At 45.1% G+C, this 20,084-nt stretch overlaps 1 protein-coding gene across 4 annotated transcripts in view; it reads right to left on the reverse strand.

The window, feature by feature from the left end:
- The window catches only part of LOC106609746 (oxysterol binding protein-like 8), a 249,880-nt gene that overhangs the window by 152,830 nt on the left and 76,966 nt on the right, over positions 1 to 20,084 (reverse strand). Inside the window, exon 1 of one of the 4 annotated variants that reach the window (XM_045700099.1) lies at positions 16,061 to 16,251. The exons of the other annotated variants lie outside the window; for them this stretch is intronic. The gene's annotated coding sequence lies outside the window, so the exon portion shown is untranslated. Of the gene's footprint in view, positions 1 to 16,060; positions 16,252 to 20,084 lie in introns of those variants that run through there. 4 annotated transcript variants of the gene reach the window in all.

Below are 20,084 nucleotides of genomic sequence, written 5' to 3' on the forward strand. Positions count from 1 at the left end.
AGCAAGGTAAACAATAGTGACGTAAACATGGAGCAAGGTAAACAATAGACTGATGTAAAAAAATAGAGTGATGTAAACAATAGAGTGACGTAAACAATAGAGTGATGTAAACATGGAGCAAGGCAAACAATAGAGTGACATAAGCAATAGAGTGATGTAAACATGGAGCGAGGTAAACAATAGAGTGATGTAAACAATAGAGTGACGTAAACAATAGAGTGATGTAAACATGGAGCAAGGTAAACAATAGAGCGATGTAAACAATGGTGATGTAAACTTGGGGCCTGTTGCACAAAAGTAGAATTAAGACATCCGGGATAAATGACTCAGCTGAGCTCAATGAAGCCAAAACATGTGCGTCCAGGCTTAATTGGTTGCACAAAGACCAAGCCAGGATGAGCAGACACGGATTCATTAAGCCAGGTGAAACCAATCCTGGATAGGTGCGCGCTCACGGCTCACTCAAATAGACCCCGCCACAGATCACAGATTAACTGATTTACCATGGCAACTAGAGCCGCGTACTTTTCCCCGTCGGAAGCACAAATCCTCATGGAGGCATACGAGGAGGTAAAATATATAATTAAGAAGAAAGGCAACACCGCCACAGTGATAAAGCAAAGAGAAAAAGCGTGGCAAAGTATTGCAGACCGCCTGAATGCGTAAGTAGTGCACAATTACACAGTCACCGCTCCGCTGAAACATCACAATTACAATTCAAATATTTAATTCACATCTCCAAAAATGCAGTTGTACTGTAATTATGAAACGGTTAAATTTTTTAATTGAAATGCACTGCAGATATGAGTGAAATTGTGTAAAGTAACTCCATCACACTGTATAAAGCTATGATAGATTTTTTGATATTTTTACTGAAAACAAGACAAAAATACCAAGTAATTTTTTGCAGTGTGACTCCATTAAATGTGTGTGTGTGTGTGTGTGTGTGTGTGTGTGTGTGTGTAGATTAAACATGAACGGGCCAAAACGGACATGGCAGCAGGTCAAAATCAAATACAAGAACATTCTGCAGAATGGTATGGTCCCTGACTAATATTTAACAAAGCACAAGCATATATTGTACCCAGAAGGTGCCTGCTCACACATTGTCTGTACTGTTTTAGCAGTGAAAAAGAATACCCACAGACAAGGCACGGGTGGTGGGTCACCAAAGGCTGACCTTACCCCAGCAGAGGACATGGCCTTGGAGCTAAATAAAGGCAGGCCCGTCTTAGAGGGGATCCCTGGGGGGAAAGAGACGAGCATAGGTTCCTCCCAAGATGCCACCCGCTTCATTCAAGGTATGTCCTTCCATCTCTACATGGGATACAACCACATTCATATTGAATCAATTTGGACTGTCTGACTTTGGTTTACCTATTGCCTTGCAGTGTCTGGCAGCACTGTGTTCCTGTTAGAGCCACCAGCACAAGCACCAGACGATGCTGATCCAGTGAGTACTCCATCAAAGGCATACTGTAGGCCTGGCATGTCTTGTCTACTAGCTTCAATATGAATCCGATTTAAATGTGATAGGGTGAAGGCCCCAGTGCAGCAGCAACAGCACATGATGGAGACGATGATGAGGAGGAGACCATCTCTCTGGATTCCAGAAGGCATGAGGTATCATGTTAAGACTGTGAAAGTACTATTTACTCTACAATGGTGAGGAGTCCTCATCAAAATCAAAAAATCTAATTTCTTTTACAGGACCCAGATGCTATACAGTGGGAAAACCAGCCTGGCAACATAGTGCGTATTAATAAAAGGACACCACATCCTGCCAAATTCCAGCTGCGCTAATTGTATTGTGTTCACAGAGCTCACAAGCTATCAGAAAGTTGTATGGCAACCACCTCCGGCGCCAAATAGAACTGGCAGACATAGACATTCAGTACAAGAAGAAAAAGATGGAAAATCTTGCACTGGAGTCCGAAATAAAAAAGAGGACAATTAGGAAACTGGACCTTGAAATAAAAAAACTTGAGAGGGAGGAGAGATATGCCTTCAATGTACACTGTATGCTAACTGTAACACAAATGTATTAATCATTATTTTTCTTTCCTCCCCAGCTCCAAGAAGATGACACAGCTCAAAATAAAAATTAGGTATATTCTCGTAAAGTCAAGTGAGCCATGACATATGAGCTCTTATTGTGAGCACACAGGACGGTGGCATCTTTCTAAGGTTTTTTTATTTTCCCAGCAATCAGTACAACCAAGTCATCGTTATAAGGCATCGCCCTCTTTTGCCCACCCCCCAGCACCAGGTGTGGCCACTAGCCTATATGAAGGCCCAAAATTGTGTGTTCCTTTCTGCTCTGACAATGGCATGCCCATTCGTGCGAGATGTGGTGGATGAAGAAGCACTTGTGCTGAGGAGAGCCTTCAGGCGAGAAAGGGTCTTCAGGGGACCGGTTGGACCCACTGGCCTTCCCTGATGACCATCTATATGAAAGATACAGGTTTTCTGCAGATGGCATCAGGTATCTATGCAGACTACTGGGTCCCAGGATTAAGCACCGCACTGCACGGAGCCATGCACTGAGTGTGGAGCAAATGGTTTGTGTGGCCTTGCGCTTTTTTTTCTAGTGGAGCCTTCCTGTACTCAGTGGGGGATGCAGAACAGCTGAACAAGGCCACAATTTGCCGCACAATAAGGAGTGTGTGTCTGGCTATCAAAGCATTAGCAGATGTCTTCATCTCCTTCCCTGGCCACAGAAGACTCTGTGACATCAAAGAGGAGTTCTATAGGATTGCAGGTAAGAGGATCTACAAATTACAGGACAACTGTTAACACATAGTAGGATACTCATTACTTTGTGTGACAGGTTTCCCCAATGTCATTGGTGCAGTGGACTGCACACACATAAGGATAAAAGCCCCCTCAGGTGCCCATGAGGCCGATTTTGTGAATAGGAAATCCTTTCACAGCATTAATGTTCAGGTGAACATAACTTTTTGATATTGTCCATTGACGAACACTCTGCATTGCCAGTGATGTGCATTGATTGGTGTAATATTCCTCATCTTATGATTTCAGATGGTCTGCAATGCTGACTGTGTGATCAGCAATGTTGTGGCAAAATGGCCTGGCTCAGTCCATGACTCCAGAATCTTTCGGGCCTCTGAAATCTATCAGTGCCTATCACAAGGTAAGCCACACAACCCCTATTTATAACCATCATGGCTGTGTCAAGAATATCACTGTGTTTATGAGGTAGTAATGATGAGATTTTGTGTTGACAGGTGAATTCTCTGGTGTGCTGCTGGGAGACAGGGGGTATGGCTGCCAGCCTTTTCTCCTGACACCTTTCACAGACCCCCAGGAAGCACAGCAGGCCTACAACCATGCCCATGCCAGGACCAGGGCCAGAGTTGAAATGACCTTTGGCCTCCTGAAGGCACGCTTTCACTGCCTTCACAAATTAAGGGTCAGCCCTGTTAGGGCATGTGATATTACTGTGGCTTGTGCTGTCCTCCACAATGTGGCCTGCCTGAGGAAGGAGAGGGCCCCCAGAGTGCCACCAGCCATGGACTGGGACAATCCGGCAATCTTCCCTGATGACGACAGTGGTCGGCTGCTGAGGGACCAATATGTGTTGAATTATTTTAGTTAGTATGTGTGCTTTCAATTTTGGTTAAATATGTCCTACGGTGGCAGAGGAATTGGGTTTTTTTTGGGTTCGTTTTTTTACGAATTTGGCCTCTTATGATGTTTGTGCGGTATACTGTGTGTAATACAAGGCTGCAGGGGAGGCTACTGCATCCATTCATTTGTCTGTTCAGTTGATGTGTATGGATTTGTCCTGCATTTATTTTAGTGTGCAGACATGCAGGGTGTGTTATATACAGACCTTTGAATGTGTATGTATCATTTTGTATAATATGCTTGGATTCTGTGCTTTCCATCTTGTAGTCACTGTGACTTCAGTTTCGAAAGGAGCTGATGGTTTACCTGCTTTGTTTTGTCCTTATTCAATAAAGGAACATAATGTTACACATTGTGTTTTTATATTCATATGGAATGTGTATTTGTTTATATGACAGAGTACTAGGGCCACACTGAAGAAAAAGGATAAAGTCAAATTTATGAGGCTGGTTCTTTCTGCAGAAAAGCTACATATTGTTTTTACAGTTTTGATACTTATGACAATGTGATACTTAATATTCTGGCACATCAGCATGTCTTTGTTTATGAAACCATACTGAAGTACAATTTCACGAAATGCCCCACATCTGTCATTTTAACAACTGTCCTCCTTTAAAACAACCGGTTACAATATTATTACTTGTGTTTTTTTCCCCTCTGTGGCCCTAATATTCTATCATTTTATATATAGCCTTATAGTCTATGGGAAACTGTAAATTATCTAATGATAGCAACATAATCTAAAAATTATTTTTTATCCAAAATCATTGAAATTAATGATCACAAACGTTTAAATAATGACAGTGGGTCTAGTTATGTGATAACAATGTATAGTGAGCAGTGAAATAACTATTGGTTTCCATTTGTGGTGACTGCTGACTGACATTAGGGATGAGATTAAATAGATCCTGGAATTTAGCCTGGTCTGGAGCAGGCTAGCTCCACAGAATAAATCTCCATGGTAATTTATACCATAACATATCCTCCTGCCCCCTATCCATCTTTAGTGCAACCGGATTACGGATCAATTGAGCCAGGATCACCAAGATATCCTGGCTTAATCCCTTATCCTAGTTTTGTGCAACAGGCCCTTGGAGTGATGTAAACATGGAGCGAGGTAAACAATAGAGCTACATAAACAATAGAGTGTTGTAAACATGGAGCGAGCTATACAATAGAGTGATGTAAACATGGAGCGAGATAAACAATAGAGTGATGTAAACATGGAGCGAGCTATACAATAGAGTGATGTAAACATGGAGCGAGATAAACAATAGAGTGATGTAAACATGGAGCGAGGTAAACAATAGTGATGTAAACAATAGAGTGATGTAAACAATAGAGCGATGTAAACAATAGTGACGTAAACATGGAACGAGGTAAACAATAGAGTGATGTAAACAATAGAGTGACGTAAACAATAGTGATGTAAACATGGAGCGAGGTAAACAATAGAGTGATGTAAACAATAGAGTGATGTAAACATGGAGCAAGGTAAACAATAGAGTGATGTAAACAATGATGACGTAAACTTGGAGTGATGTGGCCTATTGCACTATTCATATGAATGTTATTGTCCTTCATTCAGTCTTTATGTATTGTGTCTTTAGTCTTTTTTCTTTGACCCCCTGATGGGATGATAATGTTGATCTAATCTAAGGATTGATACGTCCCACCCGATTTCCTTCCTATATAGTGCACTTTGTAGGGAATAGTGTGGCATTTGAGACGAAGCCATTGTATAATGTGGTGTGGGGGCTGTGCTTTGGCAAAGTGGGTGGGGTTATATCCTGCCTGTTTGGCCCTGTCAAGGGGGTATCATCGGAAGGGGCCACAGTGTCTCCTGACCCCTTCTGTCTCAGCCTCCAGTATTTATACTGCAGTAGTTTGTGTCAAGGGGCTAGGGTCAGTCTGTTATATCTGGAGTATTTCTCCTGTCTAATCCAGTGTCCTGTGTGAATTTAAGTATGCTCTCTCTAATTCTCTCTTTCTCTCTCTCGGAGGACCTGAGCCCTAGGACCATTCCTCAGGACTACCTGGCCTGATGACTCCTTGCTGTCCCCAGTCCACCTAGCCATGCTGCTGCTCCAGTTTCAACTGTTCTACCTGCGGCTATGGAACCCTGACCTGTTCACCGGACGTGCTACCTGTCCCAGACCTGCTGTTTTCAACTCTCTAGAGACAGCAGGAGCAGTAGAGATACACTCAATGATCGCCTATGAAAAGCCAACTGACATTTACTCCTGAGGTGCTGACCTGTTGCACCCTCGACAACTACTGTGATTATTATTATTTGACCATGCTGGTCATCTATGAACGTTTGAACATCTTGGCCATGTTCTGTTATAATCTCCACCCGGCAGAGCCAGGAGAGGACTGGTCACCCCTCATAGCCTGGTTCCTCTCTAGGTTTCTTCCTAGGTTCTGGCCTTTCTAGGGAGTTTTTCCTAGCCACCGTGCTTCTACACCTGCATTGCTTGCTGTTTGGGGTTTTAGGCTGGGTTTCTGTACAGCACTTTGAGATATCAGCTGATGTAAGAAGGGCTTTATAAATACATTTGATTTGATTTATAATCGTCTTAGACAACCCACGGCGGACCGTCCAATGACGCTCCCCTCACTCATCAGCAGTGGCCCAGGATGCACCCTATCTCCTATACAGTGCACAATTTATATATGGGCTGGTCAGAAGTAGTCCAAACACTGGGAATAGGATGAAAGAGGGTGAGACAGAAGGAAAGCGAGAGGAAAAGAGAGGAACGGAAGGAATATTTCTAGTTGTTCTCTGTAGGAAGAGAGATCAAATGAAGCGCTAGAGGTGCAGGGTTCGCTAGCAACACAGAATGCTACAACCAGCAGAGTCATCAGCAGCTGTCTGCTATGGCAGAGCCCAGTGAGAGTGATAGGGCATGGCTACTCTTCCTCCCAGGGGCTGTGTACAAGTTAACGGTGTGTGAGTCCCTCCAGGGAAGAAAGTGTGTGTGTGTGTGTGGGAGCAAGGCCAGAGGTGCATCCATCTTACTCAGCCAGGGTTGGGTGGCGTTTCTTCATATAGGCCAATGGTTTGTTGTGTGGTTCATGTATTGTAACGTAGATAACTTAGGCCGTAACATATTTGGGGCTCGTCCAGGATCAAGGAAACTAACCACAAGTAATTTGTCAGATGTTTATCAGGCACCATTACTGTGCATGCTCCGGGTTTAAGTTTCTCTTAGGTACAGATCTAGGATCAGTGTCCCCTTCCCCAATTCGAACCTTAACCATAAGTGGGGAAAATGCAAAACTGACGCAAGATCAGCGTCTTCACTCAACAGCTAGCGTGCACCCTATCCAGAGCAGGGATACCTAACAAGGCTGTATGGCTCAGGATGAAACACAGAAAGGCTTGGTTCACTTCCTGTCTCTCTCATTCCAAAATGTCCCTAAACACCTAAATCACATAAAAGAAGAGGTTCTAATAAAAATGGTCATGTGCTTTAGTTTCTGAGTGGCTGGAAACACCAGAGGCCCTGGCTTTTCTCAAGCCTCTGAACGGAGGACTCAGTCATCACATGCCTGCAGCCAGGCCAGCCAGATAGTGTTCCCCTCTGGGTTGGTGTCATTAATGTGTAATGAACTTCCTGTAAACATTCCTGGACAAGGAGGCAATAAGGCCAGCACCACAGCTTGTACTTGTTGTTAGTGTACTGCTTTCAGAGGCTGGTGAGGGGAGGACAGCTTATAATAATGTCTGGAATGGAGGGATCGGAACGTTATCAAACACATGGAAACCATCTGAAGGACTTGTCCTGATGTGGCTTGTAGAAAGAATTTTCTGACAAAGTGTCTTTCATTTGGTTAATCAGTAGCGGTGCTGCTCGCCAAAGTCAAAATAGCTTGTTATTGTCGTGGTTAATGTCCTTCTTGTTATAAACAAACTTTGATAGCATGCTATATTTTCTGGGAGATTGTAGGAGTCGTGAGAGAGAGGTTTCTTAGGGACTGGAGAGTGCCAGCGGGTGAGAGTGTTAGATTGATGTACATTCCCGTGGCCCTGCTGGTCAGGTTTCCACCGCCCGCTCCTATTGAATGTTCTGAACGCCACGTTGGTTGGGGGCCTATCGACCCTATCTATCCCAGGATCCTTTGCCCAGAGTCCTGACCACTTTCCATTGCTTCCTGTGGTGCTTCCTTTGTCTCTCCATGCCCACTTGGGCGTGATGGAACGCTGGCAACGGAGCCTGAAAACACACCCCATCAAAGTAACAAAACTCCTTCCCAAATGACATCTTATTATATTCCCCTTTAGTTAACACTATCAACGTTTCGCTATACTGTGGGAAATGTGATCGAATCAACGCAATTAGTCACTTTCAATGTAATATACCGAAAAAAAAAAAATATGCAAGACTTATCATGCAAAATGAACTGTGCAAGATATTTTGTTGTAGGGAAGGGAAAGGAAGGGAAAGCCGCACACTCTAAGAGCTCAGATGCAAAAATGTAATAACCTAATAACCAACGTTTCGACAGCAAAGCTGTCTTCGTCAGGGTATCATCACAAACACTGCGAGATGAGTCATTTATATAGTGTCAAGAGACACAGGTGTTTGTAATCATGGCCAAGTATGGCCTAATATCATTGGTTAACTCAAATATTTAAAAAAAATGGCATACAAAGAACATACAAAAAGACAAACAAATGGATAGCATACGATCATAGCATTTGTAGTCTAAAATGTATCTAACAAACAATTACAATGGCAAAATCACAATAATCCCAAGAATGGCTTCAGATCAAAGTCTATGTTGAGACCGAAGGGAGCAAGGGTCTTTAAGTTAAAGATCCAGGCAGCCTCTTGTTTTAACAATAAATTATCATGCATCAAACAACATTTTCACTCACCACTTTGTCTGAAGGACAAGTGGATAAAGAGGTTAATGTCAAGCCCTGCATGTTATTTTTTCAAAAGTCTCATGGAATGTAGGCCTATATTGAACCCCACACATTGGCTGTTACTTTAGGCAGAACGATAGAACATTAATTCCATATAAACATTTAATGGGATGCATATTTCTCCATTGTTTTTGATGGTAGGCCACTCCGGTAGGCCAACATTATAATCAAATAGCCACAGTAGCCTACTTGGCCACCGTTAAAACTGTAACTTAAAGCAGGTACAGAGCCGGAAGTTGCACAGAATTTTCACAACGTTCAAGTTTGCGTTCAGTAGACAGGAGGCACCTGATCCTAGATCAGCACTTCTACTGAAAGAGGTTGATACATATGATCCTAGATCAGCACTTCTACTGAAGGAGGTTGATACATATGATCCTAGATCAGCACTTCTACTGAAAGAGGTTGATACATATGATCCTAGATCAGCACTTCTACTGAAGGAGGTTGATACATATGATCCTAGATCAGCACTTCTACTGAAGGAGGTTGATACATATGATCCTAGATCAGCACTTCTACTGAAGGAGGTTGATACATATGATCCTAGATCAGCACTTCTACTGAAGGAGGTTGATACATATGATCCTAGATCAGCACTTCTACTGAAGGAGGTTGATACATACGGCTCCTGAACTCCTCTCAGGACCATTCTGTACCATGTGTATGTGGTTTAACAGGACATTTAGAGCTGTGGTAATGACCTCAGAAGGCCAAACAAAGCAGACAGACTGTGCCTGTGGTCGCTAGTTAAACGCTAGTCAAAACCCCTCCCTCAGCAGGTTCATGTGCTTTCCAGACTGCCGCGGTCAGCCTCGTGAAAAAACACTCAAGAAGCTTCTCCGTCAAACATTAGACAAATGGATCCACACGGGTCAGCGATCCGCAGGACTGCAAAGTCAACACTCTGGCGCCGCAGTAAGGCAGGAGAGGCATTGGAGCCTGGTCAGCACCACCAGACTAACCATTTACATCAAGCCTGGTCAACACCACCAGACTAACCATTTACATCAAGCCTGGTCAACACCACCAGACTAACCATTTACATCAAGCCTGGTCAGTACCACCAGACTAACCATTTACATCAAGCCTGGTCAGCACCACCAGACTAACCATTTACATCAAGCCTGGTCAGCACCACCAGACTAACCATTTACATCAAGCCTGGTCAGCACCACCAGACTAACCATTTACATCAAGCCTGGTCAGCACCACCAGACTAACCATTTACATCAAGCCTGGTCAGCACCACCAGACTAACCATTTACATCAAGCCTGGTCAGCACCACCAGACTAACCATTTACATCAAGCCTGGTCAGCACCACCAGACTAACCATTTACATCAAGCCTGGTCAGCACCACCAGACTAACCATTTACATCAAGCCTGGTCAACACCACCAGACTAACCATTTACATCAAGCCTGGTCAGTACCACCAGACTAACCATTTACATCAAGCCTGGTCAACACCACCAGACTAACCATTTACATCAAGCCTGGTCAGTACCACCAGACTAACCATTTACATCAAGCCTGGTCAACACCACCAGACTAACCATTTACATCAAGCCTGGTCAGCACCACCAGACTAACCATTTACATCAAGCCTGGTCAGCACCACCAGACTAACCATTTACATCAAGCCTGGTCAGCACCACCAGACTAACCATTTACATCAAGCCTGGTCAGCACCACCAGACTAACCATTTACATCAAGCCTGGTCAGTACCACCAGACTAACCATTTACATCAAGCCTGGTCAGCACCACCAGACTAACCATTTACATCAAGCCTGGTCAGCACCACCAGACTAACCATTTACATCAAGCCTGGTCAGCACCACCAGACTAACCATTTACATCAAGCCTGGTCAGCACCACCAGACTAAACATTTACATCAAGCCTGGTCAGCACCACCAGACTAAACATTTATGTCAGCAGGTACAAAAGGGCAGGGATTTGTTTAAGCCTAGAAGGCGAGGGAACATCTAAAAGGCTAAGCTGACCTCTAAAGTTAGAGGTCAATATACTCAAGGCTAACTCTAAAGCCAGATAATAGTGATTTGGAAAGGTTTGGAGATACTGAAGTGCATCCACTATCCAATGATCTCTCTATTGCAGTGCTTTAGAGTGAGAAACCAGTGGAAGAGCAAGCATTAATGTAAGGGACGTTTTCTCTTCATGGGAAATTACAGATATCCTGTTGGTGGAGGAGGGCTGGAGCCTGGGGAGAGGAGGGCTGGAGCCTGGGGAGAGGAGGGCTGAAGCCTGGGGAGAGGAGGGCTGGAGCCTGGGGAGAGGAGGGCTGGAGCCTGGGGAGAGGAGGGCTGGAGCCTGGGGAGAGGAGGGCTGGAGCCTGGGGACAGGAGGCTGGAGGGTATGACTCAGGCTGGCTTGGCCACTGAGCAGGGGGAAGGGTTACTCTCCTGATTTACAGCCGGTGTAGAAAAGCACCGACTGCCCCCATAAATAAAAGCACTCAACACACGTGACAGGGAGGCCCTCAGTCACCGACACCCAGCACGCCAGCCAAGATACTGTCCACAGCCACCACCAGAGCCAAGCACCAGTCAACAAACACAATTGAAAAAACACAATGCACAAAGTAAAAAAATTCTCTGTTTGACTTTGACTGGACATGGCGGTACTGTATCATTATATCAAATGACATTTCAACGTCCCACACAATGGTGAGGAATAAAAAAATTTGAACAAAAAAGTTTACTTGAAATGTCTCGACAAGCGCTGACTCATTGAGCTCCTGTTGAATTTGAATAATCTCTCACTGAGAAAGTCCAGAAGTGGGAGCTCACCTTAAAACCTTTAGAAGAGCTTCCTGACTGTGGGGGCAGGCCTAGACAGGAAGTCCAGGCAGGGCCATAAAGAGAGAGATAGGTGTTGACACTGAGATGATGGGACTAGTACTTCATCTCAAATTGCACCCTATTCCTTACGTAGTGCACTACTTATGACCAGGGGCCATGGGGCTCTAGACAGAAGGGAATAGGGTGCCATTTCAGATGCAACCTGGGACTGCTCATGGCTGTAAGAGAGAACTGATGGTGTGTGGTGAGGTGTCAGCAACAATCTCACTCCACACGTCTGATAACCCAGAGGAGAGCTATCACACAGGGGACAAGCCGTGGAGAGCGAGCAGAGAGCTCCACACCGTCGACCCTGAGGAGGGAGATGAACTGGATATTAAGGCCTATAGCCAACAGGGAGGGAGGCTGGCAAAGTGGGAATTGGGGATGTGCCTGAAACCGTCTGGCGGAGGAGGTGATGCATCATCGACCTGCTTCCCAGGGTGACAGATTTAGGTCATGGTGCCTCGGACGAAAGGTGTTATCCGTGTTTCACGGGCTGTGGGTGTCAATCACTAAATGGCCAACGCTACCAAGGACAGGAGTTATGAGTTACTGTTAGGGACTGAACTTACTAGCATGGCCAAATAGTGAGGACACAGTTATCTGGGACGTATTCCTAGTTGGAACAGTGTTTATCAGATTGCAGACAGAGGCATGTTATGATTGACCTCAGAGCAACTGGGACAAGGCGGTGGAGGAAGGGAAATCAGCCCAACATGGTGGAGCAGGAAACCCACAAACAGACACAGTAGCTCCAGGAAAACCAGGCTAATCTAGTACACGCCAGCCAACAAACCACAAACGTCTCTTTTCTTCTATCTGAAATGAACCTGAAGATGTCAGGCCTCTTGTCCAGGGTTGTGTTTATTAGGGAAGGCAGCGGAGAATGCTTGAAAACAGTTTGCAAAAGAAAACGAAAAGGAACGTTTCTAATTGGAGAAGTTCAGGTAGTCCCTCCCTGTTTCAGTACGTTTTCTTCCGTATGGTGTATGATGAACACGAGTCACGACCCAGGCTCTGGGGAAGGTGGAAGGGGAGACCAAGAGGCCAATGTGTAGAATATCCCTCCCTATGGGACGGGGGTCAGTTCCTCCTCCGGTGTTCCATCTTTTATGAGGGACGAGCGGAGGGTGGTGTCTTCAGATCAACACCCGCCGCCATAGGGTGCCTGGTGAGGCTCTGAGGTGAAGTTCCCCCTAGGTACAGATCTTGGATCAGCTTCCCCCTCCCCCAATCCTAACATTAACAAAGAGTGGGGGAAATGCAAAACTGATCCTCTTCAAAGGGGGGGACACTCTTGACCCAAACTGCTACAGACCTATATCTATCCTTTCCTGCCTTTCTAAGGTCTTCGAAAGCCGAGTCAACAAACAGATTACCGACCATTTCGAATCCCACCACACCTTCTCCACTATGCAATCTGGTTTCCGAGCTGGTCATGGGGACACCTCAGCCACGCTCAAGGTCCTAAACGATATCGTAACCGCCATCGATAAGAAACAATACTGTGCTGCCGTATTCATTGACCTGGCCAAGGCTTTCGACTCTGTCAATCACCACATCCTCATCGGCACACTCAACAGCCTTGGTTTCTCAAATGATTGCCTTACCTGGTTCACCAACTACTTCTCTGACAGAGTTCAGTGTGTCAAATCGGAGAGCCTGTTGTCCGGACCTCTGGCAGTCTCTATGGGGGTGCCACAGGGTTCAATTCTTGGGCCAATTCTTTTCTCTGTATAGATCAATCATGTCGCTCTTGCTGCTGGTAAGTCTCTGATCCACCTCTACGCAGACGACACCATTCTGTCTACTTCTGGCCCTCCTTTGGACACTGTTAACAACCCTCCAGACGAGCTTCAATGCCATACAACTCTGCTTCCGTGGCCTCCAACTGCTCTTAAATACAAGTAAAACTAAATGTATGCTCTTCAACCGATCGCTGCCTGCACCTGCCCGCCCGTCCAGCATCACTACTCTGGACGGTTCTGACTTGGAATATGTGGACAACTACAAATACCTGGGTGTCTGGTTAGACTGTAAACTCTCCTTCCAGACTCACATCAAACATCTCCAATCCAAAGTTAAATCTAGAATTTGCTTCCGATTTCACAACAAAGCATCCTTCACTCATGCTGCCAAACATACCCTCGTAAAACTGACCATCCTACCGATCCTCGACTTTGGCGATGTCACAAAATAGCCTCCAATACCCTACTCAATAAACTGGATGCAGTCTATCACAGTGACATCCGTTTTGTCACCAAAGCCCCATATGCTACCCACCACTGCGACCTGTACGCTCTCGTTGGTTGGCCCTCGCTTCATACTCGTCGCCAATCCCACTGGCTCCAGGTCATCTACAAGACCCTGCTAGGTAAAGTTCCCCCTTATCTCCGCTCACTGGTCACCATAGCAGCACCCACCTGTAGCACGCGCTCCAGCAGGTATATCTCTCTGGTCACCCCCAAAGCCAATTCCTTCTTTGGCCGTCTCTCCTTCCAGTTCTCTGCTGCCAATGACTGGAACGAACTACAAAAATCTCTGAAACTGGAAACACTTATCTCCCTCACTAGCTTTAAGCACCAGCTGTCAGAGCAGCTCACAGATCACTCCACCTGTACATAGCCCAAACAACTACCTCTTCCCCTACTGTATTTATTTATTTTACTCCTTTGCACCCCATTATTTCTACTTTGCACTTTCTTCCACTACAAATCTACCATTCCAGTGTTTTACTTGCTATATTGTATGTACTTCGCCACCATGGCCTTTTTTGCCTTTACCTCCCTGATCTCACCTCATTTGCTCACATTGTATATAGACTTATTTTTGTATCGTATTATTGACTGTATGTTTGTTTTACTCCATGTGTAACTCTATGTTGTTGTATGTGTCGAACTGCTTTGCTTTATCTTGGCCAGGTCACAATTGTAAATGAGAACTTGTTCTCAACTTGCCTACCTGGTTAAATAAAGGTGAAGTAAATAAAAAATAAAATAAAATGTACACAGTGCAACCGACCTAATGCTAACAATCTGATTACACACACTCAGACCCAGACTGTTGGTATCGTCCTAAATGACACCCTATTCCCTACATAGTGCTTATAGACACCGGTCAAAAGTAGGGCACTATATTGGGAATAGGGTGACATTTTGGAGGTAACCAATGTCTCTGCTGAGCCACAGCCAAAACTCCCTTCCGGTTGGGTCTTAGCAGCAGCCATTGCTGGGACAGCACTAATGAACGGCATTCGTGAGTAACGGAGACCCCAAAACTACATCCTCATGGTGATAAACTCCTTATAAAGTAACTGATTGACACAGAGTAAATAGTCTTCTAGATAGTTATGTATGTGGACACCCCTTCAAATGAGTGAATTCGGCTATTTCAGCCACACCCGTTGCTGACAGATGTCTAAAATCGAGCACACCGCCATGCAATCTCCATAGACAAACATTGGCAGTTGAATGGCCCATACTGTTGTGGCTGCTTTGTGTGATGTATTGTTGTCTCTACCTTCTTGCCCTTTGTGCTGTTGTCTGTGCCCAATAATGTCTTTGTGGCAACAGTTTGTGGCAACAGTTTGGGGAAGGCCCTTTCCTGTTTCAGCATGACAATGCCCCCGTACACAAAGCGAGGTCCATACAGAAATGGTTTGTCGAGATCGTGTGAATGTACTTGACAGGCCTGCACAGAGCCCTGAACTCAACCCCATCGAACAACTTTGGGATGAATTGGAACGCCGACTGCGAACCAGACCTAATCGCCCAACATCAGCAACAGAACTCACTAATGCTCTTGGCTGAATGGAAGCAAGTCCTTGAAGCAATGTTCCAACATCTAGTGGAAAGCCTTCCCAGAAGAGTAGAGGCTGTTATAGCAGCAAAGGGGGGAACAACTCCATATTAACGCCCATGACTTAGGAATAAGATGTTCTACAAGCATGGGTCCACACACTTTGTACCTGGGAGTAGCTCGTCTTATAGATAGTTCTGTAAGGTATAATACTCTCTCTGTTTCTACCTTGCTTCCATGACCTCGCTAGTAAACAAGCCACAGGGAAGTTCAGTCTATGATTAATCCACAACTTCTTGGCAATCAGTTCTCAGCCCAGCCATCCCCATTCAGCATTTCCCCAACAGCATACAAAGGAAATGGACTGAACAGAGTGATGCTAACGTTGCTACACGATAACACTGACAACATTGTTAGCGCACAGCTGTGCTGTCCAGATGACAGGATCTCTGTTAGCTTCAGATGCTAGCAGGGTACACATACTAGCATGCCTAGGCTAGCTGAGCACTCTTCCAAGTTTGTGATCTGAAGGCAGTCAGTGTCCACACAGTCATCAACAAACAAGCAGATACAGTGGAACAACTCAACTCCCCATGTTCAGTAGCAAAATAATAATTACATTACTAGTGGAACTACAATTCTCGGTATGTGGCATACAAACTGCAAACAAAGAAAGCAGAGGAACACACCCACTGACATATCAATCCAAGACAACCCAAAGCTTCCGCTAAGCACTGTTCTTTCTTGTGTTTCTTTGACAGAAAGGCAGTGTTAGTTTTGCTCTGAGAGAGGAGAGGAAATGCATACCTTGTGAGGGCTGCCTGGCGGTGACGTGGCTGCTGCTGCGTGACAGGACTAGCCCTGGTACGACCAACAACTGAGCTCTCTCACACACACTGGAGAGGAGGGAGAGGGAACGAGAGACAGCGTGCTGGAGAGCACAAGTCTCTCTCTCTCTCTCTCTCTCTCTCTCTCTCTCTCTCTCTCTCTCTCTCTCTCTCTCTCTCTCTCTCTCTCTCTCTCTCTCTCTCTCTCTCTCTCTCTCTCTCTCTCTCTCTCTCTCTCTCTCTCTCTCTCTCTCTCTCTCTCTCTCTCTCTCTCTCTCTCTCTCTCTCTCTCTCTCTCTCTCTCTCTCTCTCTCTCTCTCTCTCTCTCTCTCTCTCTAGCATTCTGTTCTGTCTTCTGCTCTCTCGTGCACACACAACCCCTCCCTCTCTCCCCCTGCCCCCCCTTGTTTATTCTCTCTCCTTTTATCTTCCTGTGTATGCTAGCTCTCTCTTTCTCAATAGCTCCTTTGGTTTTCCCGCAGTAACTCTAATTCTCTCTTCTATCTAATGTGTCCCTTTTGTCGGTTGTTTTGCTGGCACGCATGCAAACACACAAAATCAAAACAACACTGTCTCAGACACCGTGTCTCTGCTCATTCCAAGCCTTTCTGCACCAATAACTGCCAGCAGGCCACCTGATTTGCCCAGCCATCAAAAAGCAAAACCAACACCCCTGCGAGCGACCAATGGAGACACAACAACCGACTCAGACCATCACCATGTTATTCTGTCTCGACTAGGTGTTCAGCCACGCTTCAGCCTCATTAATGCTTCCGTTTTCTCTGTTGCTCTTTTCCATTCACCTACTTAGCTAGGACCTTTCCCCTCAAACCACAGGCCATTCTCTAGTCCCCATTTAGTCTGACAGCTTGAGTCAAAGACCCAGCAGAGAAAACAAGTTAAGATGGGACTATGAGGGGACGATGAGGGGACGATGTCTTAAGTGGTTTCATAAAAACAGTGTGACTCTCCTCTCCTCCCGATATATTTTCATTTGCCAGCAATGACGTGATCAATGGGGCAACTAAAAAAGCCCAAAAAAGAAGTGAACTTTGAAGAGTGCCAACTGGGTCAAAGGAAAGGCCATTCATTTGGGCTGGTTTCGAGGAGCCTCTGGAGGAGCGGGTGCAGCAGGTAGAGGTACGGTGGAGAGATTCAACCATGGTGAATGCCCTGTTTTATTTTATTATTCTTTAAAGAGGGTCGGAATTTCAAGGAGAAAGGAGACAGATAGTAGGAGCATAGACAGAGGGCCTAACGTGGTCTGGTGTCAGGGGCTTAAGACCACACTGAAGGCCATGTTTTGAAGTCAGGGTTACACTGAAGACCATGTTTTGAAGTCAGGGTTACACTGAAGGCCATGTTTTGAAGTCAGGGTTACACTGAAGGCCATGTTTTAAAGTCAGGGTTACACTGAAGGCCATGTTTTGAAGTCAGGGTCACACTGAAGGCCATGTTTTGAAGTCAGGGTTACACTGAAGGCCATGTTTTGAAGTCAGGGTTACACTGAAGGCCATGTTTTGAAGTCAGGGTCACACTGAAGGCCATGTTTTGAAGTCAGGGTTACACTGAAGGCCCTGGTTTAAAGTCAGGGTTACACTGAAGGCCATGTTTTGAAGTCAGGGTTACACTGAAGGCCCTGGTTTAAAGTCAGGGTCACACTGAAGGCCATGTTTTGAAGTCAGGGTTACACTGAAGGCCCTGGTTTAAAGTCAGGGTTACACTGAAGGCCCTGGTTTAAAGTCAGGGTTACACTGAAGGCCCTGGTTTAAAGTCAGGGTTACACTGAAGGCCCTGGTTTAAAGTCAGGGTTACACTGAAGGCCATGTTTTAAAGTCAGGGTTACACTGAAGGCCCTGGTTTAAAGTCAGGGTTACACTGAAGGCCCTGGTTTAAAGTCAGGGTTACACTGAAGGCCCTGTTTTGAAGTCAGGGTTACACTGAAGGCCCTGGTTTAAAGTCAGGGTTACACTGAAGGCCATGTTTTGAAGTCAGGGTTACACTGAAGGCCCTGGTTTAAAGTCAGGGTTACACTGAAGGCCCTGTTTTGAAGTCAGGGTTACACTGAAGGCCCTGGTTTAAAGTCAGGGTTACACTGAAGGCCCTGGTTTAAAGTCAGGGTTACACTGAAGGCCCTGGTTTAAAGTCAGGGTTACACTGAAGGCCCTGTTTTAAAGTCAGGGTTACACTGAAGGCCATGTTTTAAAGTCAGGGTTACACTGAAGGCCCTGGTTTAAAGTCAGGGTTAAACTCCAAGGGTACAGAATGAGGCATCTTATTTTTTCAGGGGGCATCATATGACAAAAACCATCTACACATAATCTAATTGTGATCACATGGGGAGAAAACTGAGCTATTATTAGACACATTTTGTTTTCCGACTTTTCTACGTAGGGCCAGGCTGAACACTAGCTGGCATGATGAGACAGGCTGCATCCCATAGGGTCCTGGTCAAAAGTAGTGCACTATATAGGGAATAGGGTACCATTTGTGATGCATCCATAGAAACAACAAGCCTGCATGACTTCATGTATCTGGCGTGGGTTGTGCCTAGAAAGGCAACTTCAATAGATCTTTGCACTCCTTCAGTGGCTTATTGCTGACCTTCCACACGAGCTAAGTAACGCTAGGTGATATAGCTGTTTGCTTCCGCAAGGTGTATTTCACGAAAGGTAATTGCACCTTTGAGACCGGGCTGCAAGTATCGTCAACGGACAAACATAGCAAAACGTTGTTGTTTTGAGAGCGGTTTGGAAACCCGCCATCCAGAGATTGGGTCTGGCCATCAACGCTCCAAAAGTGATCTGCTTTAAAAGCCGTTCCATTGACCATAACTGTTTATTTATTTTATTTCACCTTTATTTAACCAGGTAGGCAAGTTGAGAACAAGTTCTCATTTACAACTGCGACCTGGCCAAGATAAAGCAAAACAGTTCGACATACAACAACACAGAGTTACACATGGAGTAAAACAAACATACAGTCAATAATACAGTAGAAAAATAAGTCTATATACAAAGTGAGCAAATGAGGTGAGAACTGTCTCAACTTGAAGACCTCCCAGCATCATTCAGTGGCTTCAGCTCAGTGGGCTAACACAATGTTGTGGTGCACAGGAGACCCAGGTTCAAACCCAGTCAGTCTCAAAAGTACCAGAGATGTCATTTTACATCAATAAGGCAAATTCTAGCATAATGACTGGTGCTAGAGAGAAACATTTATTTGGTGGAAAAAACACTAGCGAGCTAAATTTCCACAACCCACCCCTATAAATGTAGATCAGTGAGGTACACTGTTGAAGAAAAGAAACTGCATGTGAGGCTATACAATCTCATTCACCACCTGCACAAAGATACTTTCAGGGCTCCTGAGTGGCGCAGCGGTCTAAGGCACTGTGTCTCAGTGCTTGAGGCGTCACTACAGAGCCTGGTTCAATTCCAGACTGTATCACAACTGGCCGTGATTGGGAGTCCCATAGGGCGGCACACAATTGGCCCAGCGTCGTCCGGGTTTGGCCGAGGTAGGCTGTCATTGTAAATAATAATGTTTTCTATACTGACTTGCCTAGTTAAATAAAGGTTAAATGAAAAAATACTGGTACAGTATAAATTTAGCCTGTTGAGAAGGGTCATGATTCCTGTGAAGAGGGACACAGGCCCTGGGGTTAGGCCTAAGCAGAAAGAAAGTAAGTTGATTTGCACCGCCACAAAACCTAGCCGGTTTCTCACACTCAGGGAGGGAGGAGACAACAGAAGAACAGAGATTTGCCCCTACTAAACTCCAGACAAACAAACATTTTGTATTCACCACAACGAGTGATCAGAGGCTCATTTGCAGTATAATACTAACCACTTTAATTAGGTTAAAGAACAAATCTGTGCTGAGAACTCCGCTGAACCCGACTTCAAATTACTATGTATAAAGGGATAGTTCACCTCAAATAAAACATTCAAATATTGGGGATATTAACTTGCTTTGGGTTTTGTGCCACAAATGCTAAAAAG

Source organism: Salmo salar, chromosome ssa17 (assembly GCF_905237065.1).
Source record: "Salmo salar chromosome ssa17, Ssal_v3.1, whole genome shotgun sequence".
NCBI classification, from domain to species: Eukaryota; Metazoa; Chordata; class Actinopteri; order Salmoniformes; family Salmonidae; genus Salmo; species Salmo salar.